Consider the following 20,230-nt stretch of genomic DNA (forward strand, 5'->3'; position numbering starts at 1 on the left):
GAGTTGTGGGAACCGGAACGTTTTATGATGTGTGTAGATCGCCCATAGCAGATGATAACTAAAAAACACTATTTCTAGATTCACAATATCTGAAATAATTAATGATTCATTGTAGTGGTTTATCTTGTATAAAAATAATAATACAGATTGAACAAAGATTTGTTTTCATATAAAAAGAAAAGAAGGGTATCAGTGGATGAAACCTGACAAGAGGAAAGGACACGTCACTACTAAGACTTCAGGGAAAACTTCTGTGGTACTAGAGAGAGCCATAGAGAGTAAAGACTGTAGGGGGAAGACAGAGATTGGGACATGTCGAACAGATAATGGAGGAACTTTGATGTTATTGCTTCGCGGAAGACGGACGTCGAGGTCTCAATAACCAGTCAGAAATGACGTAAAAGAATTTTTCTTTAATTTTCCAACTCACCCTGAATTCTGACTAATCTTTTACTTTATAGCCTAACAGAAGTGACTTTCCTTACAGCCGTCGTGACATGAATCATTAAGACTTATTGCAGTACTGTTGAGTATGTTTAAAAGCACTGCACGTCACACGTGTGAGGTTCAATGACCTCTGAACTGGACCACTGAACCCGAGGGTTCAGTATTTCCGGCAACAAAAGCTGCTCTGGATTACCTTCCGGCCATAACAGTGTGACGTAACGGCGGCCGTAATAACGTCCGCGTCATTATCGCCTGCAGCTAGCCCAGTAACCCACCGGCACGCATTGTGTCCTACATTTTTCGCCTTCTCTGTCGCGTTTCCCACACTACGTGACCCAGTTAAGCGCCGTGTCAACGTCCGGATTAAACCCATTATTTTCCAGCGAAATTTCGCATTTGCTTGCTTCCGTCAGCGTCATTGGCATCCCACTACTCTGAGGAGTAATATTTAGCAGGGTACAGGATGAAAAGTATTTAAACCGACAAACTCTGGGAGGTTGTAGTGTACATCAAAACAAATATTTTTCCCTAATGTCTTTTTTTCCTATGAGGATTATTTAAATCTGTAGAGGCCGTATTACGCTCTTCAGTTGTGAGAGGCCGTATTACGCTCTTCAGTTGTAGGCAACTGCTGTCCACCAGTGTAGTAGTGCATTGTCTCTGTTTACTAATGGAGCGATACACCTGGATTGAGTACACTGATACGGTTGGTGCGTACTACGTAGCGCACCACAACGGACGAGCTGCACAGCGGGTTTATCAACAACAATATCCTAATCTCCGTATCCCGCATCATACGACCTTTGCTGCTGTCCACCAACGTCTGCGTGAGACCGGGTCGTTTAGCAGATTACCTGGACAGGGACGCCGTCACACTTTAAGAACGCTGCAAGCTGAGGAAGCTGCCTTGCAGCATGTGGAGAAGGATCCTGCAAACAGCACTCGTGAAATTGCACGTAACATGGGGACTTATCAGACGAATTTCAGAACAGTCCTTGGAGAGCAACTGTTACGTCCACTTCACTTACAGCGTGTCCACAACCTGGAACCAGTTGATTATCCACACAGAGCACAGTTTTCGCAGTGGTACCTGGAACAGTGTGAAATGCATCCTACATTTCCATCCTCTGTGTTGTTTACCGATGAAGCAACGTTCGGGCGCGATGGAGTCTTCAACATGCACAATTCGCATGTTGGAGTGAGGATAACCCACATGTCACAGTTACTAGCGCTCATCAAGTGCGGTTCTTCGTTAATGTGTGGGTCGGTGTTGTTGGGGACTGGTTAATTGGGCAGTATCTGCTACCCACTTGTTGTCTCTTGGTCATAAAAAATGGAAAAGTGTTTGTTGGTTTAATTAATTTACCGCCAGAGAAGCCTTCCTCTACCGGTTTAAATACTCTTCATATGAAAAAATGACTTCAGGGAAAAATATATGTTTTGATGTCCCCTACAACCTCCCAGAGTTTGTCGGTTTAAATGCTTTTCACCCTGTATAAAATCCGGTGTTCACCGTGACGGCCGTCATTACAAATGACCTTTCCAACTGTACATTTTTACGCTATTTGTGCATCGGTCAAGTAGTGCAATGACATTCTGTACAGGTAACTTCTACTGCCATGCTTGCGACCCGACTTTGTCTGGCAAGGTGAAGGCGTACCTACGTGCGTTACCTTTGGAGGAAGAATGAACTGACCAATCTTGGGTCTGCTTTTGCAGACTTGGGAGGCAGCGAAAACCCCTCTAAACGTTTCAGATGCACTCACTCTTTCCTGCTTCTCGTCGTACCGAGGCTGGTGGCGCAGTGGTTAGCACACTGGACTCGCATTCGGGAGGACGACGGGTCAAAACCGCGTCCGGCCATCCTCGTGTAGGTATTCCCTAAAACGCTTCAGGCAAATGCCACGCTGGTTCCTTTGACGGCCGACTTCCTTCCCAACCCTTATCTAATCCGATGGGACCAATGACCTCGCTGTCTGGTTCTCTCTTCCCAACAAAACAACCAACCAAGCTGTCGTCGTAGTAGGTCTACATATTGGCCGGTCGGTGTGGCCGAGCGGTTCTAGGCGCTTCAGTCCAGAACCGGGCTGCTGCTAAGGTCGCAGGTTCGAATCCTGCCTCGGGCATGGATGTGTGTGATACCCTTAGGTTAGATAGGTTTACGTACTTCTGTCTAGCGGTTTGATGAGCTCAGATGTTGAGTCCCACAGTGCTTAAAGCCATTTGAACATTTTTTTCTACGTATTGTTTGGGGCTGGCTTGTTTTTCTGACTCGTTGAGGACCACATGCATCGAGAGGACAGTGCATGATCTAATTTCAAATAATGTATCGGTATACAATTTTACGTTGAAAAATATAAGAATTATAGTTACATCGTTGCATTGCAACCACAGCTTGTCGTAATGTTTTGTGCGCAACTCTTTCCATTGCGGTAAGACTTAAAATCCGTTGTCCAAAGAGAAATATCTTGTTCCATTTTCACAGAGCAACATCCGAATTTCAGTTGTTCATCCGATAGATGCTCTTCTTCTTTTCTCTTGTGCCTGTGTCAAACATTTACGTAGGGTCGGCATGGTTACGGTGGGATTTGGCATGGTTAAGCTAAGGTGCTGCATAATGCCCTTCCTGTCGCCACCCCGGTACGCGAATGATGATTAAGATGTTGAAATGATGAGGACAACACACCCAGGCCCCGGCCAGAGAAAATCCCGAACCCTACCGAGAATCGAACCCGGGACCTCGTGATCCAGTCAGCAACGCTAGCCACTTGACCACGAGCTGCGGACATCCGAGGGATTAGGGTATGATATTCATTAGGTTCCCATTATTTTCATGTTAATCCGATTGTTTTGTATTGTTTGAGGTTTACTTTCGTTTTTGTTTTGTCATGTTTCGCGAAATTGCACTCTACGTGGTTCATCATAAGACATACGCAATTTTGCTGTCGCCGCTGCTCACTCAGTCCATGAATAATAGCCAGCAGTCGTTCTGGTGGTGGTGGTGGTGGTGGTTAGTGTTTAACGTCCCGTCGACAACGAGGTCATTAGAGACGGAGCGCAAGCTCGGGTTAGGGAAGTATTTGAAAGGAAATCGGCCGTGGCCTTTCGAAGGAACCATCCCGGCATTTGCCTGAAACGATTTAGGGAAATCACGGAAAACCTAAATCAGGATGGCTGGAGACGGGATTGAACCGTCGTCCTCCCGAATGTGAGTCCAGTGTGCTAACCACTGCGCCACCTCGCTCGGTGAGCAGTCGTTCTAAGGTGCTTCAGATTTATACAAGGTGTTACAAAAAAGCTACGGCCAAACTTTCAGGAAACATTCCTCACACACAAATAAAGAAAAGATGTTATCTGGACATGTGTCCGGAAACGCCTAGTTTCCATGTTAGAGCTCATTTGAGTTTCGTCCACCTACGCTCAATGGAGCACGTTATCATGATTTCATACGGGATACTCTACCTGTGCTGCTAGAACATGTGCTTTTACAAGTACGACAGAACATGTGGTTCATGCACGATGGAGCTCCTGCACATTTCAGTCGAAGTGTTTGTACGCTTCTCAACAACAGATTCGGTGACCGATGGATTGGTAGAGGCGGACCAATTCCATGGCCTCCACGCTCTCCTGACCTCAACCCTCTTGACTTTCATTTATGGGGTCATTTGAAAGCTCTTGTCTACGCAACCCCGGTACCAAATGTAGATACTCTTCGTGCTCGTATTGTGGACGGCTGTGATACAATACACCATTCTCCAGGGCTGCATCAGCGCATCAGGGATTCAATGCGACGGAGGGTGGATGCATGTATCCTCGCTAACGGAGGACATTTTGAACATTTCCTGTAACAAAGTGTTTGAAGTCACGCTGGTACGTTCTGTTGCTGTGTGTTTCCATTCCATGATTAATATGATTTGAAGAGAAGTAATAAAATGAGCTCTAACGTGGAAAGTTAGCGTTTCCGGACACATGTCCACATAAGATATTTTCTTTCTTTGTGTGTGAGGAATGTTTCCTGAAAGTTTGGCCGCACCTTTTTGTAACACCCTGTACAGTGCTTGTTCTGAGCACAAGCATTCTGCAGTGGAAATGTGATTTCGAAACGGACTGCCACAAGCAAATGTATTTTGACTTCTTTGCATGCCAGTCAGCAAAGTGAATCATTGTTGGTGAAAACTTCGAGTGTTCATGCTGATCCTGACTACATGCGACGTGCCTTTTGTACTGCATGTTCGTTTGTGAACAGTCGTTGGTCTTACAAGGTGACGTCTTACATTTTGACTGCACGAAATCTACTTACAGCGGAGGTCACACTTACACCTATAAGTTTGTGGCAGGAAGTTAACGTTTGTCATTTGAATATTGTATTCATTTATTGTTCAATCTCTCCTTCTTACTCTCTTTTGATCGTTGAAAACATTTGCAGTTTTTGAGTACTTCAAATAAATCCAGGTCAGAAAACCTCAGTGTTCATTCTTGGTTCACAGTCTGACACAAAACGGGAATAATTTCAGGGCATTTTTACTGGAGTCATATATTTTATGTATTGAGTTCAGTTCAAAAAAGACGTCCGTCGCCGTATTTGCAGGCGTCGGCTCCTATAATTTCGACGCTCTGTAGCGTAGTTGGGCGAATATTGGTTCCTGTCCTCTATCTGTTTCTCAAGAAACCCTCTACAGCCTCTCGAAGTTTCTTCGGAGGGGGGGTATTCTTTTGGTAGTGTGTGTGGGGGAAGGGGGGGGGGGACAAGTCAAGAAAATAAACAGGGAAACCGTAATATAGTCCACTTAAGGTAAAGGAAAAGTCTGAAACGAGGACGAAAACTGTTTGCTAGTACTATACCTTACTGGCCTTTATAATTGCAACTCTGTTGGGGAGGTCGGCAACGAATATCAAAATGAGATGAAATGTGCTACGTACTTGTACATGCAAGTGATTAACGCTTCAGTGAGGTAGCAGAAAGGAAGTGGTATTAGCACCATTTATATCCTGGATACAAGAAACGATTATGCTGTGAAATTCTCATTCAGTAATCGTATTAGAATGTAGTATGTTTGCAAGAAGGTCTTGTTACGCATCGTGTAAAACGTAGCATTGACTACCAGTACGCGTAGGGATTCGTCAGCGATGGCTCGTAGTCCATCGAGACTGTGATTTGACGTTCCATGGCATTGCTGTTCATTAATGCAAAAACCAGAGGACAAAATGAGAGGGAGATGAGTATGAATGCGAGTGACAGATTGAGCATGTGCATGCGTTGAGTGCGCGCGCGTGTATGTGTGTGTGTGTGTGTGTGTGTGTGTGTGTGTGTGTGTGTGTGTGTCAAATTGTTCCGAGGTGGGAGTGTCTTTTGGGGGCAAGGAGAGGCAAGTCAACACAATTAAAACAGAGGCAATGTAATGTAATCCAGTTAAATCTGGCAATGCTGAGAAAATTAAATTAGTAACTGACACAGGGAAAACAGTGGATCAGTTTTGTTATTTGAACAGCAACGTAATTAACAATGGGAGAATTGCACGGATATAATATGCAGTCTGCCAACAGCACAAAAAGCGTTACTGAGAAAGAGAAATTTGTAAATGTGCAGTATACTCGTAAATTTCAAGGGTTGCACAGAAAGTAACGCACCGACTTTCCTTCTTAGACAGTTCTTTATTGGGAATAATGAGAATTGTCGTTGTTGTGGTCTTCAGTCGTGAGACTGGTTTGATGCAGCTCTCCATGCTACTCTATCCTGTGCAAGCTTCTTCATCTCCCAGTACCTACTGCAACCTACATCCTTCTGAATCTGCTTAGTGTATTCATCTCTTGGTCTCCCTCTACGATCTTTACCCTCCACGCTGCCCTCCAATACTAAATTGGTGATCCTTTGATGCCTTAACACATATCCTACTAACCGATCCCTTCTTCTGGTCACGTTGTGCCATAAACTTCTCTTCTCCCCAATCCTATTCAATACTTCCTCATTAGTTATGTGATCTACCCATCTAATCTTCAGCATTCTTCTGTAGCACCACATTTCGAAAAATTCTATTCTCTTCTTGTCCAAACTAATTATCGTCCATGTTTCACTTCCATACATGGCTACACTCCATACAAATACTTTCAGAAACGACTTCCTGACACTTATATCTATACTCGATATTAAGAAGTTTCTCTTCTTCAGAAATGCTTTCCTTGCCATTGCCAGTCTACATTTTATATCGTCTCTATTTCGACCATAATCAGTTATTTTGCTCCCCAAATAGCAAAACTCCTTTACTACTTTAAGTGTCTCATTTCCTAATCTAATTCCTTCAGCATCACCCGACTTAATTCGACTACATTCCATTATCCTCGTTTTGATTTTGTTGATGTTCATTTTATATCCTCCTTTCAAGACACTATCCATTCCGTTCAACTGCTCTTCCAAGTCCTTTGCCGTCTCTGACAGAATTACGATATCATCGGCGAACCTCAAAGTATTTATTTCTTCTCCATGGATTTTAATACCTACTCCGTATTTTTCTTTTGTTTCCTTCACTGCTTGCTCAATATACAGATTGAATAACATCGGAGAGAGACTAGAACCCTGTCTTACTCCCTTCCGAACTACTGCTTCCCTTTCATGTCCCTCGACTCTTATAACTGCCATCTGGTTTCTGTACAAATTGTAAATAGCCTTTCGCTCCCTGTATTTTAACCCTGCCACCTTTAGAATTTGAAAGAGAGTATTCCAGTCAACATCGTCAAAAGCTTTCTCCAAGTCTACAAATGCTATAAACGTAGGTTTGCCTCTCCTTAATCTTTCTTCTAGGATAAGTCGTAAGGTCAGTATTGCCTCACGTGTTCCAGTATTTCTACGGAATCCAAACTGATCTTCTACTAGTTTTTCCATTCGTCTGTAAAGAATTCGAGTTAGTATTTTGCAGCTGTGGCTTATTAAACTGATAGTTCGGTAATTTTTACATCTGTCAACACCTGCTTTCTTTGGATTTGGAATTATTATATTCTTCTTGAAGTCTGGCGGTATTTCGCCTGTCTCGTACATCTTGCAAACCAGATGGTAGAGTTTTGTCAGGACTGGCTCTCCCAAGGCCGTCAGTGGTTCTAATGGAATGTTGTCTACTCCCGGGGCCTTGTTTCGACTCAGGTCTTTCAGTGCTCTGTCAAACTCTTCACGCAGTATCGTATCTACCATTTCATCTTCATCTACATCCTCTTCCATATCCATAATATTGTCCTTAAGTACATTGCCCTTATATATACCCTCTATATACTCCTTCCACCTTTCTACTTTCCCCTCTTTGCTTAGAACTGGGTTTCCTTCTGAGCTCTTGATATTCATGCAAGTGGCTCTCTTTCCTCCAAAGGTCTCTTTAATTTTCCTGTAGGCTGTATCTATCTTACCCCTAATGAGATAAGCCTCCACATTCTTACATTTGTCCTCTAGCCTGTGTGCTTAGCCATTTTGCACTTCCTGTCGATCTCATTTTTGAGACGTTTGTATTCCTTTTTGCCTGCTTCATTTACTGCATTTTTATATTTTCTCCTTTCATCAATTAAATTCAATATTTCTTCTGTTACCCAAGGATTTCTACTAGCCTTTGTCTTTTTACCTACTTGATCCTCTGCTGCATTCACTACTTCATCCCTCAAAGATACCCATTCTTCTTCTACTGTATTTCTTTCCCCAATTCCTGTCAATTGCACCCTTATGCTCTCCCTGAAAGTCTGTACAACCTCTGGTTCTTTTAGTTTATTCATGTCCCATCTCCTTAAATTATCACCTTTTTGCAGTTTCTTCAGTTTTAATCTTAGCTCACGAAAGAATGGTGTTTCATCTACACACCCTATTTTTCCACGTAATCTCCATCCCGTTTGCCGGCCGCGGTGGTCTCGCGGTTCTAGGCGCGCAGTCCGGAACCGTGCGACTGCTACGGTCGCAGGTTCGAATCCTGCCTCGAGCATGGATGTGTGTGATGTCCTTAGGTTAGTTAGGTTTAAGTAGTTCTAAGTTCTAGGGGACTGATGACCACAGCAGTTGAGTCCCATAGTGCTCAGAGCCATTTGAACAATTTTTTGTTGTTTTTATCTACATAAATGATCTTTTGGATAGGGTGGATAGCAATATGCGGCTGTTTGCTGATGATGCTGTGGTGTACGGGGAGGTTTCGTCGTTGACTGACTGCAGGAGGATACAACATGACTTGGACAGGATTTGTGATTGGTGTAAAGAATGGCAGCTAACTCTAAATATAGATAAATGTAAATTAATGCAGATGAATAGGAAGAAGAATCCCGTAAAAAAGCATCCTGTAATGTTTGAATACTCCGCTAGTAGTGTAGTGCTTAACACAGTCACGTCGATTAAATATTTGGGTGTAACATTGCAGAGCGATATGAAGTGGGACAAGCATGTAATGGCAGTTGTGGGGAAGGCGGATAGTCGTCTTCGGTTCATTGGTAGAATTTTGGGAAGATGTGGTTCATCTGTAAAGGGGACCACTAATAAAACACTAATACGACCTATTCTTGAGTACTGCCCGAGCGTTTGGGATCCCTATCAGGTCGGATTGAGGGAGGGCATAGAAGCAATTCAGATTCTGGCTGCTAGATTTGTTACTGGTAGATCTGATCGTCACTCGAGTGTTACGGAAACGCTTCAGGAACTTGGGTGGGAGTCTCTGGGGGAAATGAGCCGTTCTTTTCGTGAATCGCTATTGAGAAAATTTAGAGAACCATCATTAGAGGCTGACTGCAGAACAGTTTTACTGCTGCCAACATATATTTCGCGGGAAGACCACAAAGATAAGATCATCTACATCTACATCTACATCTACATAACTACTCTGCAATTCACATTTAAGTGCTTGGCAGAGGGTTCATTGAACCACAATCATACTATCTCTCTACTATTCCACTCCCGAACAGCGAGCGGGAAAAACGAACACCTAAACCTTTCTGTTCGAGCTCTGATTTCTCTTATTTTATTTTGATGATCATTCCTACCTATGTAGGTTGGGCTCAACAAAATATTTTCGCATTCGGAAGAGAAAGTTGGTGACTGAAATTTCGTAAAAAGGTCTCGCCGCGACGAAAAACGTCTATGCTGTAATGACTTCCATCCCAACTCGTGTATCATATCTGCCACACTCTCTCCCTTATAACGCGATAATACAAAACGAGCTGCCCTTTTTTGCACCCTTTCGATGTCCTCCGTCAATCCCACCTGGTAAGGATCCCACACCGCGCAGCAATATTCTAACAGAGGACGAACGAGTGTAGTGTAAGCTGTCTCTTTAGTGGACTTGTTGCATCTTCTAAGTGTCCTGCCAATGAAACACAACCTTTGGCTCGCCTTCCTGACAATATTATCTATGTGGTCCTTCCAACTGAAGTTGTTCGTAATTTTAACACCCAGGTACTTAGTTGAATTGACAGATCTGACGTGCGCTTACTTGCATAGAAAAGTGCTGGTCAAAAGTTTCCTTTTTGCACGCAAGACAAGTGTCTGAGATACACTATGTGATCAAAAGTGTCCGGACACCTGGCTGAAATTTACTTACAAGTTCGTGCCCCCCCCCCCCCCCCCCCAACGGTAACACTGGAATCCAGTAAGGTGTTGGCCCACCCGTAGCTTTGATGACAGCTTTCACTCTCGCAGTCATACGTTCAATCAAGTGCTGGAAGGTTTCTTGGGGAATGGGAGTCCATTCTTCAAGGACTACTACACTGGGGAGAGGTATCGATGTTGGTCGGTCAGGTCTGACATGAGGTCGGCGTTCCAAAACATCCCAAAGGTGTTCTATAGGATTCAAGGTCAGGACTCTGTGCAGGCCTCTCCATTACAGGGATGTTACTGTCGTGCTGTCGTGTAACCACTCCGCCACAGGCCGTACATTATGATGAGCTGCTCGATATTGTTGAAAGATGCAATCGCCATCCCCGAATTGCTGTTGAACAGTGGGAAGTAAGGAGGTGCTTAAAAAATCAATCTATGCCTGTGCTGTGATAGTGCCATGCAAAACAACAAGGAATCCAAGTCCTCTCCATGAAAAACACCATACCATATCATCATCGCCTCAGAATTTTACAGTTGGTACTACACACGCTGGCAGATGACGTTCACCCACACCCTGCCGTCGGATGGCCACATTGTGTACCGTGATTCGTCACTCCACACAACCGTTTTCCACTGATCAATCGTCCAATGTTTACGCTCCTTACACCAAGCGAGGCACCGTTTGGTATTCACCGGCGTGAAGTGTGTCTTATGAGCAGCCGCTCGACCATGAAACCCAAGTTTTCTCACCTCCCGCCTAAAAGTCATAGTACTTGCAGTGGATCCTGATTCAGTTTGTAATTCCTTTGTGATGGTCTGGATAGATGTCTGCCTTTTACAATTTACGACCCTCTTCAACTGTCGGCGGTCTCAGTCAGCCAACAGACGAGATCAGCCTGTACGCTTTTGTGCTGCACGTGTCCCTTCACGTTTCCGCTTCACTATCACAACGGAAACAGTGGACCTAGGGATGTTTAGGATTTTGGAATTCTCGTGTACGGACGTATGACACAAGTGACGTCCAGTCACCTGACCACGTTCGAAGTCCGTGAGTTCCGCGGAGCGCCCCATTCTGCTCTCTCACGATGTCTAATGACTACTGAGGTCGCAGTATGGAGTATCTCGCAGTAGGTGGCACCTGATGTGAAAAACATATGTTTTTGGGTGTGTCCAGATACTTTTGAGCACATAGAGTACCAGCATGATACAGACCTCTTACGAGACGAGAAGTGCTGCATTCTTTGTTGTCCAGACAGTATGCTGGGCCTACGTATTTGAAAAAGATGCATCGCGAGAGAGCACAAGTCTATGAGCAGATCGACGTTGTACTACCAACGAGGGACTAACATTGTACGTGTTAAAGAGCTATAATAATGAAAAGGCGATCGTAATTAAACAGCTGCCTTTAAAATTTTCACCGTTGCACAAGTTTGCTGCGATTTGTCTAACGTGGGAACTGCATCAAACCAGTCTTTAGACTGAGGACCACATCAGCATGGAAAGACTTGAAAGTCTAACGCTAAATGAAGCTCCATCTGCAATGGAATTTGGATTTCTTACAGAAGCAAAATATCGCCTTAGAATCGAGTTACTAAAGCACGTAGGAGTAGGAAAAGGTTTGTTGTTCCAGCGAGTACCAAAACTTTTAGGGTCTTGTAGCACGGAAGCAAGGGAGAGGATCTTGTTTGATGGTCAGTACCCTTTTTCTACAACACAGCTGCACACATATAATAACAGGGTTCTTTACTTACATAAACAGGAGTCCACTTAACTGTAAGAGTCCTTGTGTTGTGGTACAAGCTCTTCACTAATAGTTCACGTTAGCCTCATTCCTGGTAAAGTATGAAATACAAGTCCCACTAAGGATGAATGACAGACGCCAAACTAGGAGTGCGACTTGGTGCGTCATTGACTGAGCTTGAGACTGCGTTGGTGCCTGAGACTGGTGAGCTAGTAACTGAGACAGAGTGGGTGACTGACTGTTCACTGAGCTCTGCGATGAGCTGCGGCGATCTAAGTACTTGCAGTCCCAGTGTTAAAACATGGGTGAATGCACATGATATATACAAAGGACATTGAGGAACAGGTCATTCCTTGGACATGGTCCCATTGCTAAAACATGGGTAGATGCACCAGATATACACAAAGGCCTTGGAGAGCAGGTCGTTACTAGAAGATGGTCCCGTTGTTAAAACATGGGTGGATGCACCTGATGAATACAAGGGCCTTGGAGGTGCAGGTTGTTTCCAGAACATGGACGCATTGTTAAAACATGGGTGGATGCAGCTGATGAATACAATGGCCTTGAAGGATCAGGTCGTTTCTAGTACATGGTGCCAGTGTTAAACATGGGTGGATGCACTTGACATATGCAAAGGCCATTGAGGAGCAGGTCGTTACTAGAAGATGGTCCCGTAGTTAAAAAATAGGTGGATGCACCTGATATATACAAAGGACTTGGAAGAGGAGGTCGTTTATAGAACATGGTCCCAGTGTTAAAACATGGGTGGATGCACCTGATATATACAAAGGACTTGGAAGAGGAGGCCGTTTCTAGAAAAATGTCGTAGTGTTAAAACATGGGTGGTTGCAGCTGATATATAGAAAGACCTTGGAGGAACAGGTCGTTTGTAGAACATGGTCCCCAAGTTAAAACATGGGTGGATACAGCTGATATATACAAAGGCCTTGGAGGAACAGGTCGTTTGTAGAACATGGTCCCAAAGTTAAAACAAGGGTGGATGCACCTGATATATACAAAAGCGTTCTTAAAGACGGTCCTTTCTAGATCATGGTCCCAGTGCTAAAGCATGGGTGGATGCACCTGATATATACAAAGACCTAGGAGGAGCAGGTCGTTTCTACAACATGGTCAACGTGTTAAGAAATGGGTGGATGCACCTGATACATACAAAGGTCTTGGAAGAGCAGGACGTTTCTAGAACATGGTCCGATGTTAAAACATGGGTGGATGCACATGATATACAAAAAGCCATTTGAGGAGCAGGTAGTTACTAAAATATGGTCACAGTGTTAAAAGATGGGGAGATGCACGTGATATATACAAAGACCTTGGAGTAGCAGGTCGTATCTAGAACATGGTCCCAGTGTTAAAACATGGGTGAATGCACATGATATAAACAAAGGCCATTGAGGAGCAGGTCATTTCTTGGACATGTTACCATTGATAAACCATGGGTGAATGCACCTGATTTATACATTTTGGAGAAGCAGGTCGTTTCTAGAACATGGTCTAAGTGTTAAAACATGAGTGCATGCACATGATATATACAAAGACCTTGGAGGAGCAGGTCGTTCCTAGAACACGTTCACAGTGTTAAAATATGGGCGGATGCAGCTGATATATACAAAGGCCTTGGAAGAGAAGGACGTTTCTAGAACATGGTCTAAGTGTTAAAACATGTGTGAATGCACATGATATATACAAAGACCTTGGAGGAGCAGGTCGTTTCTAGAACACGGTCCCAGTGTTAAAATATGGGTGGATGCAGGTGATATATACAAAGGCCTAGGAGGTGCAAGTCGTTTCTACTACATGGTCCCAGTGTTAAAGAATGGGTATATGCAAATTATATACAAAGGACTTGGGGAACAGGTCGTTCCTAGAACATGGTCCTAGTGTTAAAATACGGGTGAATGCAGCTGATATATACAAAGGCGTTGGAGGAACAGGTCGACTGTAGAACATGGTCATAAAGTTACAACTTGAGTGGATGCACCTGATATATACAAAGGCATTCGAGCAGAATGTCCTTTCGATATCACGGTCCCAGTGTCAAAACATGGGTGCATGCACCTGATTCATAAAAGGCATTGGCGGAGCATGTCGTTTCCAGGACATGGTCCCAATTGTAAAACATAGGTGAATGCACATGATACACACAAAGGCCACTAGGGAGCAGGTCATTTCTTGGAGATGGTCCCATTGTTAAAACATGGGTAGATGCACCTGATATACACAAAGACCTTGGAGAGCAGGTCGTTACTAGAAGATGGCCCCCTTGTTAAAACATGCGTGGATGCACCTGATATATACAAAGGACTTTGAGGAGCGGGTCGTGCCTAGAACACGGTCCCAGTGTTAAAATATGGGTGGATGCACCTGATGAATACAAAGGCCTTGGAGGAGCAGGTCGTTTCTAGAACATGGTGCCAGTGTTAAACATGGGTGGATGCACATAATATATACAAAGGCCATTGAGGAGCAGGTCATTACTAGAAGATTGTCCAGTTGTTAAAACATGGGTGGATGCACCTCATATATACAAATGACTTGGATGAGAAGGTCGTTTCTAGAACATGGTCCCAGTGTTAAAACACGGGTGGATGCACCTGATATATACAAGGGCCTTGGAAGAGCAGGACTTTTCTAGAAGATGGTAACAGTTTTAAAACATGGGGGGATGCACCCGATGAATACAAAGGCCTTGGAGGAGCAGGTCGTTTCTAGAACATGGTCCCAGTGTTAAAACATGGGTGAATGCACATGATATATACAAAGGCCATTGAGGAGCGGGGCACTTCTTGCACATGGTCCCATTGTTAAAACATGGGTGGATGCACCTGATGTAAACAAAGGCATTCGAGCAGAAGGTCCTTTCTAGATCACGGTCCCAGTATTAAAACATGGGTTGATGCACCTGATGAATCCAAAGGAGTTGGAGGAGATGGTCGTTTCTAGTACATGGTCACAGTGTTGAAACATGGGTGGAAGCACCTGATATATACAAAGGCCTTGGAGGATCAGGTCGTTTCTAGAAAATGGTCCCAGTGTTAAAACATGGGTGGATGCACATGATATATACAAAGCCAATTGAGGAGCAGGTGGTTACTAGAAGTTGGTCCTGTTGTTAAAACATGGGTGGATGCACCTGATATATACAAAGGACTTGGAAGAACAGGTCGTTACTAGTGTTAAAACGTGGGTGGATGCACCTGATATATACAAAGGCCTTGGAGGAGCAGGTCGTTTCTAGTACATGGTGCCAGTGTTAAACATGGGTAGATGCACATGATTTATACAAAGACAATTGAGGAGCAGGTCGTTACTAGAAGATGGTCCCGTTCTTAAAACATGGGTGGATGCACCTGATATATACAAACGACTTGGAAGAGGAGGTCGTTTCTAGAACATGGTCCCAGTGTTAAACATGGGCGGATGCAGCTTATATATACAAAGCCCTTGGAAGAGCAGGACGTTACTAAAACATGGTCCCAGTGTTAAAACATGGGTGGATGCACCTGATATATACAAATGACTTGGAAGAGCAAGTCGTTTCTAGAAAATTGTCGTAGTGTTAAAACATGGGTGGATGGAGCTGATATTTACAAGGGCCTTGGAGGAACAGGTCGTTTGTAAAACATGGTCCCAAAGTTAAAACATGGGTGAATGCACATGATATATACAGAGGCCAGAGAGCAACAGGTCATTTCTTTTACATGGACCCATTGTTAAAACATGGGTAGAAGCACCTGATATACGCAAAGGCCTTGGGGAGCAGGTCGTTTTTAGAACATGGTCCCAATGTTAAAACATGGCTGAATGCACTTGATATATACAAAGGCCATAGAGGAACAGGTCATTTCTTTTACATGGACCCATTGTTAAAACATGGGTAGATGCACCTGATATACACAAAGGCCTTGGAGAGCAGGTCGCTACTAAAAGATGATCCCGTTGTTAAATCATGGGTGAATGCACCTGATATATACAAAGGACTTGGAAGAGCAGGTCGTTTTTAGAACATGGTGACAGTGTTAAAACATGGGTGGATGCACCTGATATATGCAAAGGACTTGGAGGAGTAGGTCGTTCCTAGAACACGGTCCCAGTGTTAAAATATGTGTGGATGCAGCTGATATACACAAAGGTCTTGGAGGAACAGGTCATTTCTAGAACATGGTAACAATGTTAAAACATGGGTGGATGCACATGATATACACAAAGACATTTGAGCAGCAGGTAGTTACTAGAAGATGGTCACAGTGTTAAAACATGAGTATAGGCACCTGATATATACAAAGACCTTGGAGGAGCAGGTCGTTTCTAGAACATGGTCACAGTGTTGAAATATGGGTGAATGCACATGATATAAGCAAAGGCCACTGAGGAGCAGGTCATTTCTTGGACATGGTACCATTGATAAACCATGTGTGAATGCACCTGATTTATACATTTTGGAGAAGCCGGTCGTTTCTAGAACATGGTCTCAGTGTTAAAACATGCGTGAATGCACATGATATATACAAAGGCCTTGGAGGAGCAGGTCGTTTCTAGAACATGGTACCAGTGTTAAAACATGGGTGGATGCACCTGATGAATCAAATGGTCTAAGTGTTAAAACATGTGTGAATGCACATGATATACACAAAGACCTTGGAAGAGCAGGTCGTCTCTAGTACATGGTGCCAGTGTTAAACATGGATGGATGCACATGATATATATACAAAGACCTTTGAGGAGCAGGTCGTTACTAGAAGATGGTCAAGTTTTTAAAACATGGGTAGATGCACCTGATATACACAAAGGCCTTGGAGAGCAGGTCGTTACTAGAGGATGGTCCCATTGATAAATCATGGGTGAATGCACCAGATATATACAAAGGACTTGGAAGAGCAGGTCGTTTATAGAACATGGTCACAGTGTTGAAACATGGGTGGATGCACCTGATATATACCAAGGCCTTGGAAGAGCAGGTCGTTTCTTGAAAATTGTCATAGTGTCAAAACATGGGTGGATGCAGCTGATATATGCAAAGGCCTTGGAGGAACAGGTCGTTTCTAGAACATGGTCCCAACGTTAAAACATGAGTGAATGCACAAGATATATACAAAGGCCATTGAGTAACAGGTCATTTCATAGACATGGACCCATTTTTAAAACATGGGTAGATGCACCTGATATACACAAAGGCCTTGGAGAGCAGGTCGTTACTAGAGGATGGTCCCGTTGTTAAATCATGGGTGAATGCACCTGATATATACAAAGGACTTGGAAGAGCAGGTCGTTTATAGAACATGGTCACAGTGTTGAAACATGGGTGGATGCACCTGATATATACAAAGGCCTTGGAAGAGCAGGACGTTTCTAGAACATAGGCCCAGTGTTAAAACATGGGTGGATGCACCTGATGAATACAAAGGCCTAGGAGAAGCAGATCGTTTCTAGAACATGGTCCCAGTGTTAAAACATGGGTGGATGCACCTGATATATACAAGGGCCTTGGAAGAGCAGGACTTTTCTAGAAGATGTAACAGTGTTAAAACATGGGGGGATGCACCCGATGAATACAAAGGCCTTGGAGGAGCAGGTCGTTTCTAGAACATGGTCCCAGTGTTAAAACATGGGTGAATGCACATGATATATACAAAGGCCATTGAGGAGCGGGGCACTTCTTGCACATGGTCCCATTGTAAAAACATGGGTGGATGCACCTGATATAAACAAAGGCATTCGAGCAGAAGATCCTTTCTAGATCACGGTCCCAGTATTAAAACATGGGTGGATGCACCTGATGAATACAAAGGACTTGGAGGAGCAGGTCGCTTCTAGAACATGGTCACAGTGTTGAAACATGGGTGGAAGCACCTGATATATACAAAGGCCTTGGAGGAGCAGGTCGTTTCTAGAAAATGGTCCCAGTGTTAAAACATGGGTGGATGGAGCTGATATATACAAGGGCCTTGGAGGAACAGGTCGTTTGTAAAACATGGTCCCAAAGTTAAAACATGGGTGAATGCACATGATATATATAGAGGCCAGAGAGCAACAGGTCATTTCTTTTACATGGACCCATTGTTAAAACATGGGTAGAAGCACCTGATATACGCAAAGGCCTTGGGGAGCAGGTCGTTTTTAGAACATGGTCCCAATGTTAAAACATGGGTGAATGCACTTGATATATACAAAGGCCATAGAGGAACAGGTCATTTCTTTTACATGGACCCATTGTTAAAACATGGGTAGATGCACCTCATATACCCAAAGGCCTTGGAGAGCAGGTCGTTACTAGAAGATGGTCCCGTTGATAAATCATGGGTGAATGCACCTGATATATACAAAGGACTTGGAAGAGCAGGTCGTTTATAGAACATGGTCACAGTGTTGAAACATGGGTGGATGCACCTGATATATAGAAAGGCCTTCGAAGAGCAGGACGTTCCTAGAACATGGGCCCAGTGTTAAACATGGGTGGATGCACCCGATGAATACAAAGGCCTTGGAGAAGCAGGTCGTTTGTAGAACATGGTCAAAGTGTTAAAACATGGGTGGATGTACCTGACATATACAAATGACTTGCAGGAGCGGGTCGTTCCTAGAACACGGTCCCAGTGTTAAAATATTTGTGGATGCACCTGATGAATACAAAGGCCTTGGAGGAGCAGGTCGTTTCTAGAACATGGTCACAGTGTTAAAACATGGGTGGATGCACCTGATATATACGAAGGCCTTGGAGGAACAGGTCGTTTGTAGAACATGGTCCCAAAGTTAAAACATGGGTGGATGCACCTTATAAATACAAAGGCATTCTTAAAGAAGGTCCTTTCTAGATCATGGTCCCGGTGTTAAAACATAGGTGGATGCACCTGATATATACAAAGACCTTGAAGGAGCAGGTCGTTTATAGAACATGGTCCCAATGTTAAAACATGGGTGAATGAACATGATATAAACAAATTCCATAGAGGAACAGGTCATTTCTTTTACATGGACCAATTGTTAAAACATGGGTAGATGCACCTGATATTCACAAAGGCCTTGGAGAGCAGGTCGCTACTAAAAGATGATCCCGTAGTTAAATCATGGGTGAATGCACCTGATAAATACAAAGGACTCGGAAGAGCAGGTCGTTTTTAAAACATGGTCACAGTGTTAAAACATGGGTGGATGCACCTGATATATGCAAAGGACATGGAGGAGTAGGTCGTTCCTAGAACACGGTCCCAGTGTTAAAATATGTGTGGATGCAGCTGATATACACAAAGGTCTTGGAGGAACAGGTCGTTTCTAGAACATGGTCCCAATGTTAAAACATGGGTGGATGCACATGATATACACAAAGACATTTGAGCAGCAGGTAGTTACTAGAAGATGGTCACATTGTTAAAACATGAGTATAGGCACCTGATATATACAAAGACCTTGGAGGAGCAGGTCGTCTCTAGTACATGGTGCCAGTGTTAAACATGGATGGATGCACATGATATATATACAAAGACCTTTGAGGAGCAGGTCGTTACTAGAAGATGGTCAAGTTTTTAAAACATGGGTAGATGCACCTGATATACACAAAGGCCTTGGAGAGCAGGTCGTTACTAGAGGATGGTCCCGTTGATAAATCATGGGTGAATGCACCTGATATATACAAAGGACTTGGAAGAGCAGGTCGTTTATAGAACATGGTCACAGTAGTGAAACATGGGTGGATGCACCTGATATATACAAAGGCCTTGGAAGAGCAGGACGTTTCTAGAACATAGGCCCAGTGTTAAAACATGGGTGGATGCACCTGATGAATACAAAGGCCTTGGAGAAGCAGATCGTTTCTAGAACATGGTCCCAGTGTTAAAACATGGGTGCATGCACCTGATATATACAAGGGCCTTGGAAGAGCAGGACTTTTGTAGAAGATGGTAACAGTGTTAAAACATGGAGGGATGCACCTGATGAAACAAAGGCCTTGGAGGAGCAGGTCGTTTCTAGAACATGGTCCCAGTGTTAAAACAAGGCTGGATGCACATGATATATACAAAGCCAATTGAGGAGCAGGTAGTTACTAGAGGATGGTATTGTTGTTCAAACATGGGTGGATGCAATTGATATAAACAAAGGCATTCGAACAGAAGGTCCTTTCTAGATCACGGTCCCAGTGTTAAAACATGGGTGGATGCACCTGACGAATACAAAGGACTTGGAGGAGCAGGTCGTTTCTAGAACATGGTCACAGTGTTAAAACATGGGTGGATGCACCTGATGAATCAAATGGTGTAAGTGTTAAAACATGTGTGAATGCACATGATATATACAAAGACCTTGGAGGAGCAGGTAGTTATTAGACCATGGTCCCAGTGTTAAAACATGGGTGGATGCAGCTAATATAACAAAGTCCTCGGAGGTGCAGGTCGTTTCTAGTACATGGTCCCAGTGTTAAAGTATGGGTATATGCATGTTATATACAAAGGATTTGGGAGAGCAGGTCGTTCCTAGAACACGGTCCC

Source organism: Schistocerca gregaria, chromosome 9 (genome assembly GCF_023897955.1).
Source record: "Schistocerca gregaria isolate iqSchGreg1 chromosome 9, iqSchGreg1.2, whole genome shotgun sequence".
NCBI lineage: Eukaryota > Metazoa > Arthropoda > Insecta > Orthoptera > Acrididae > Schistocerca > Schistocerca gregaria.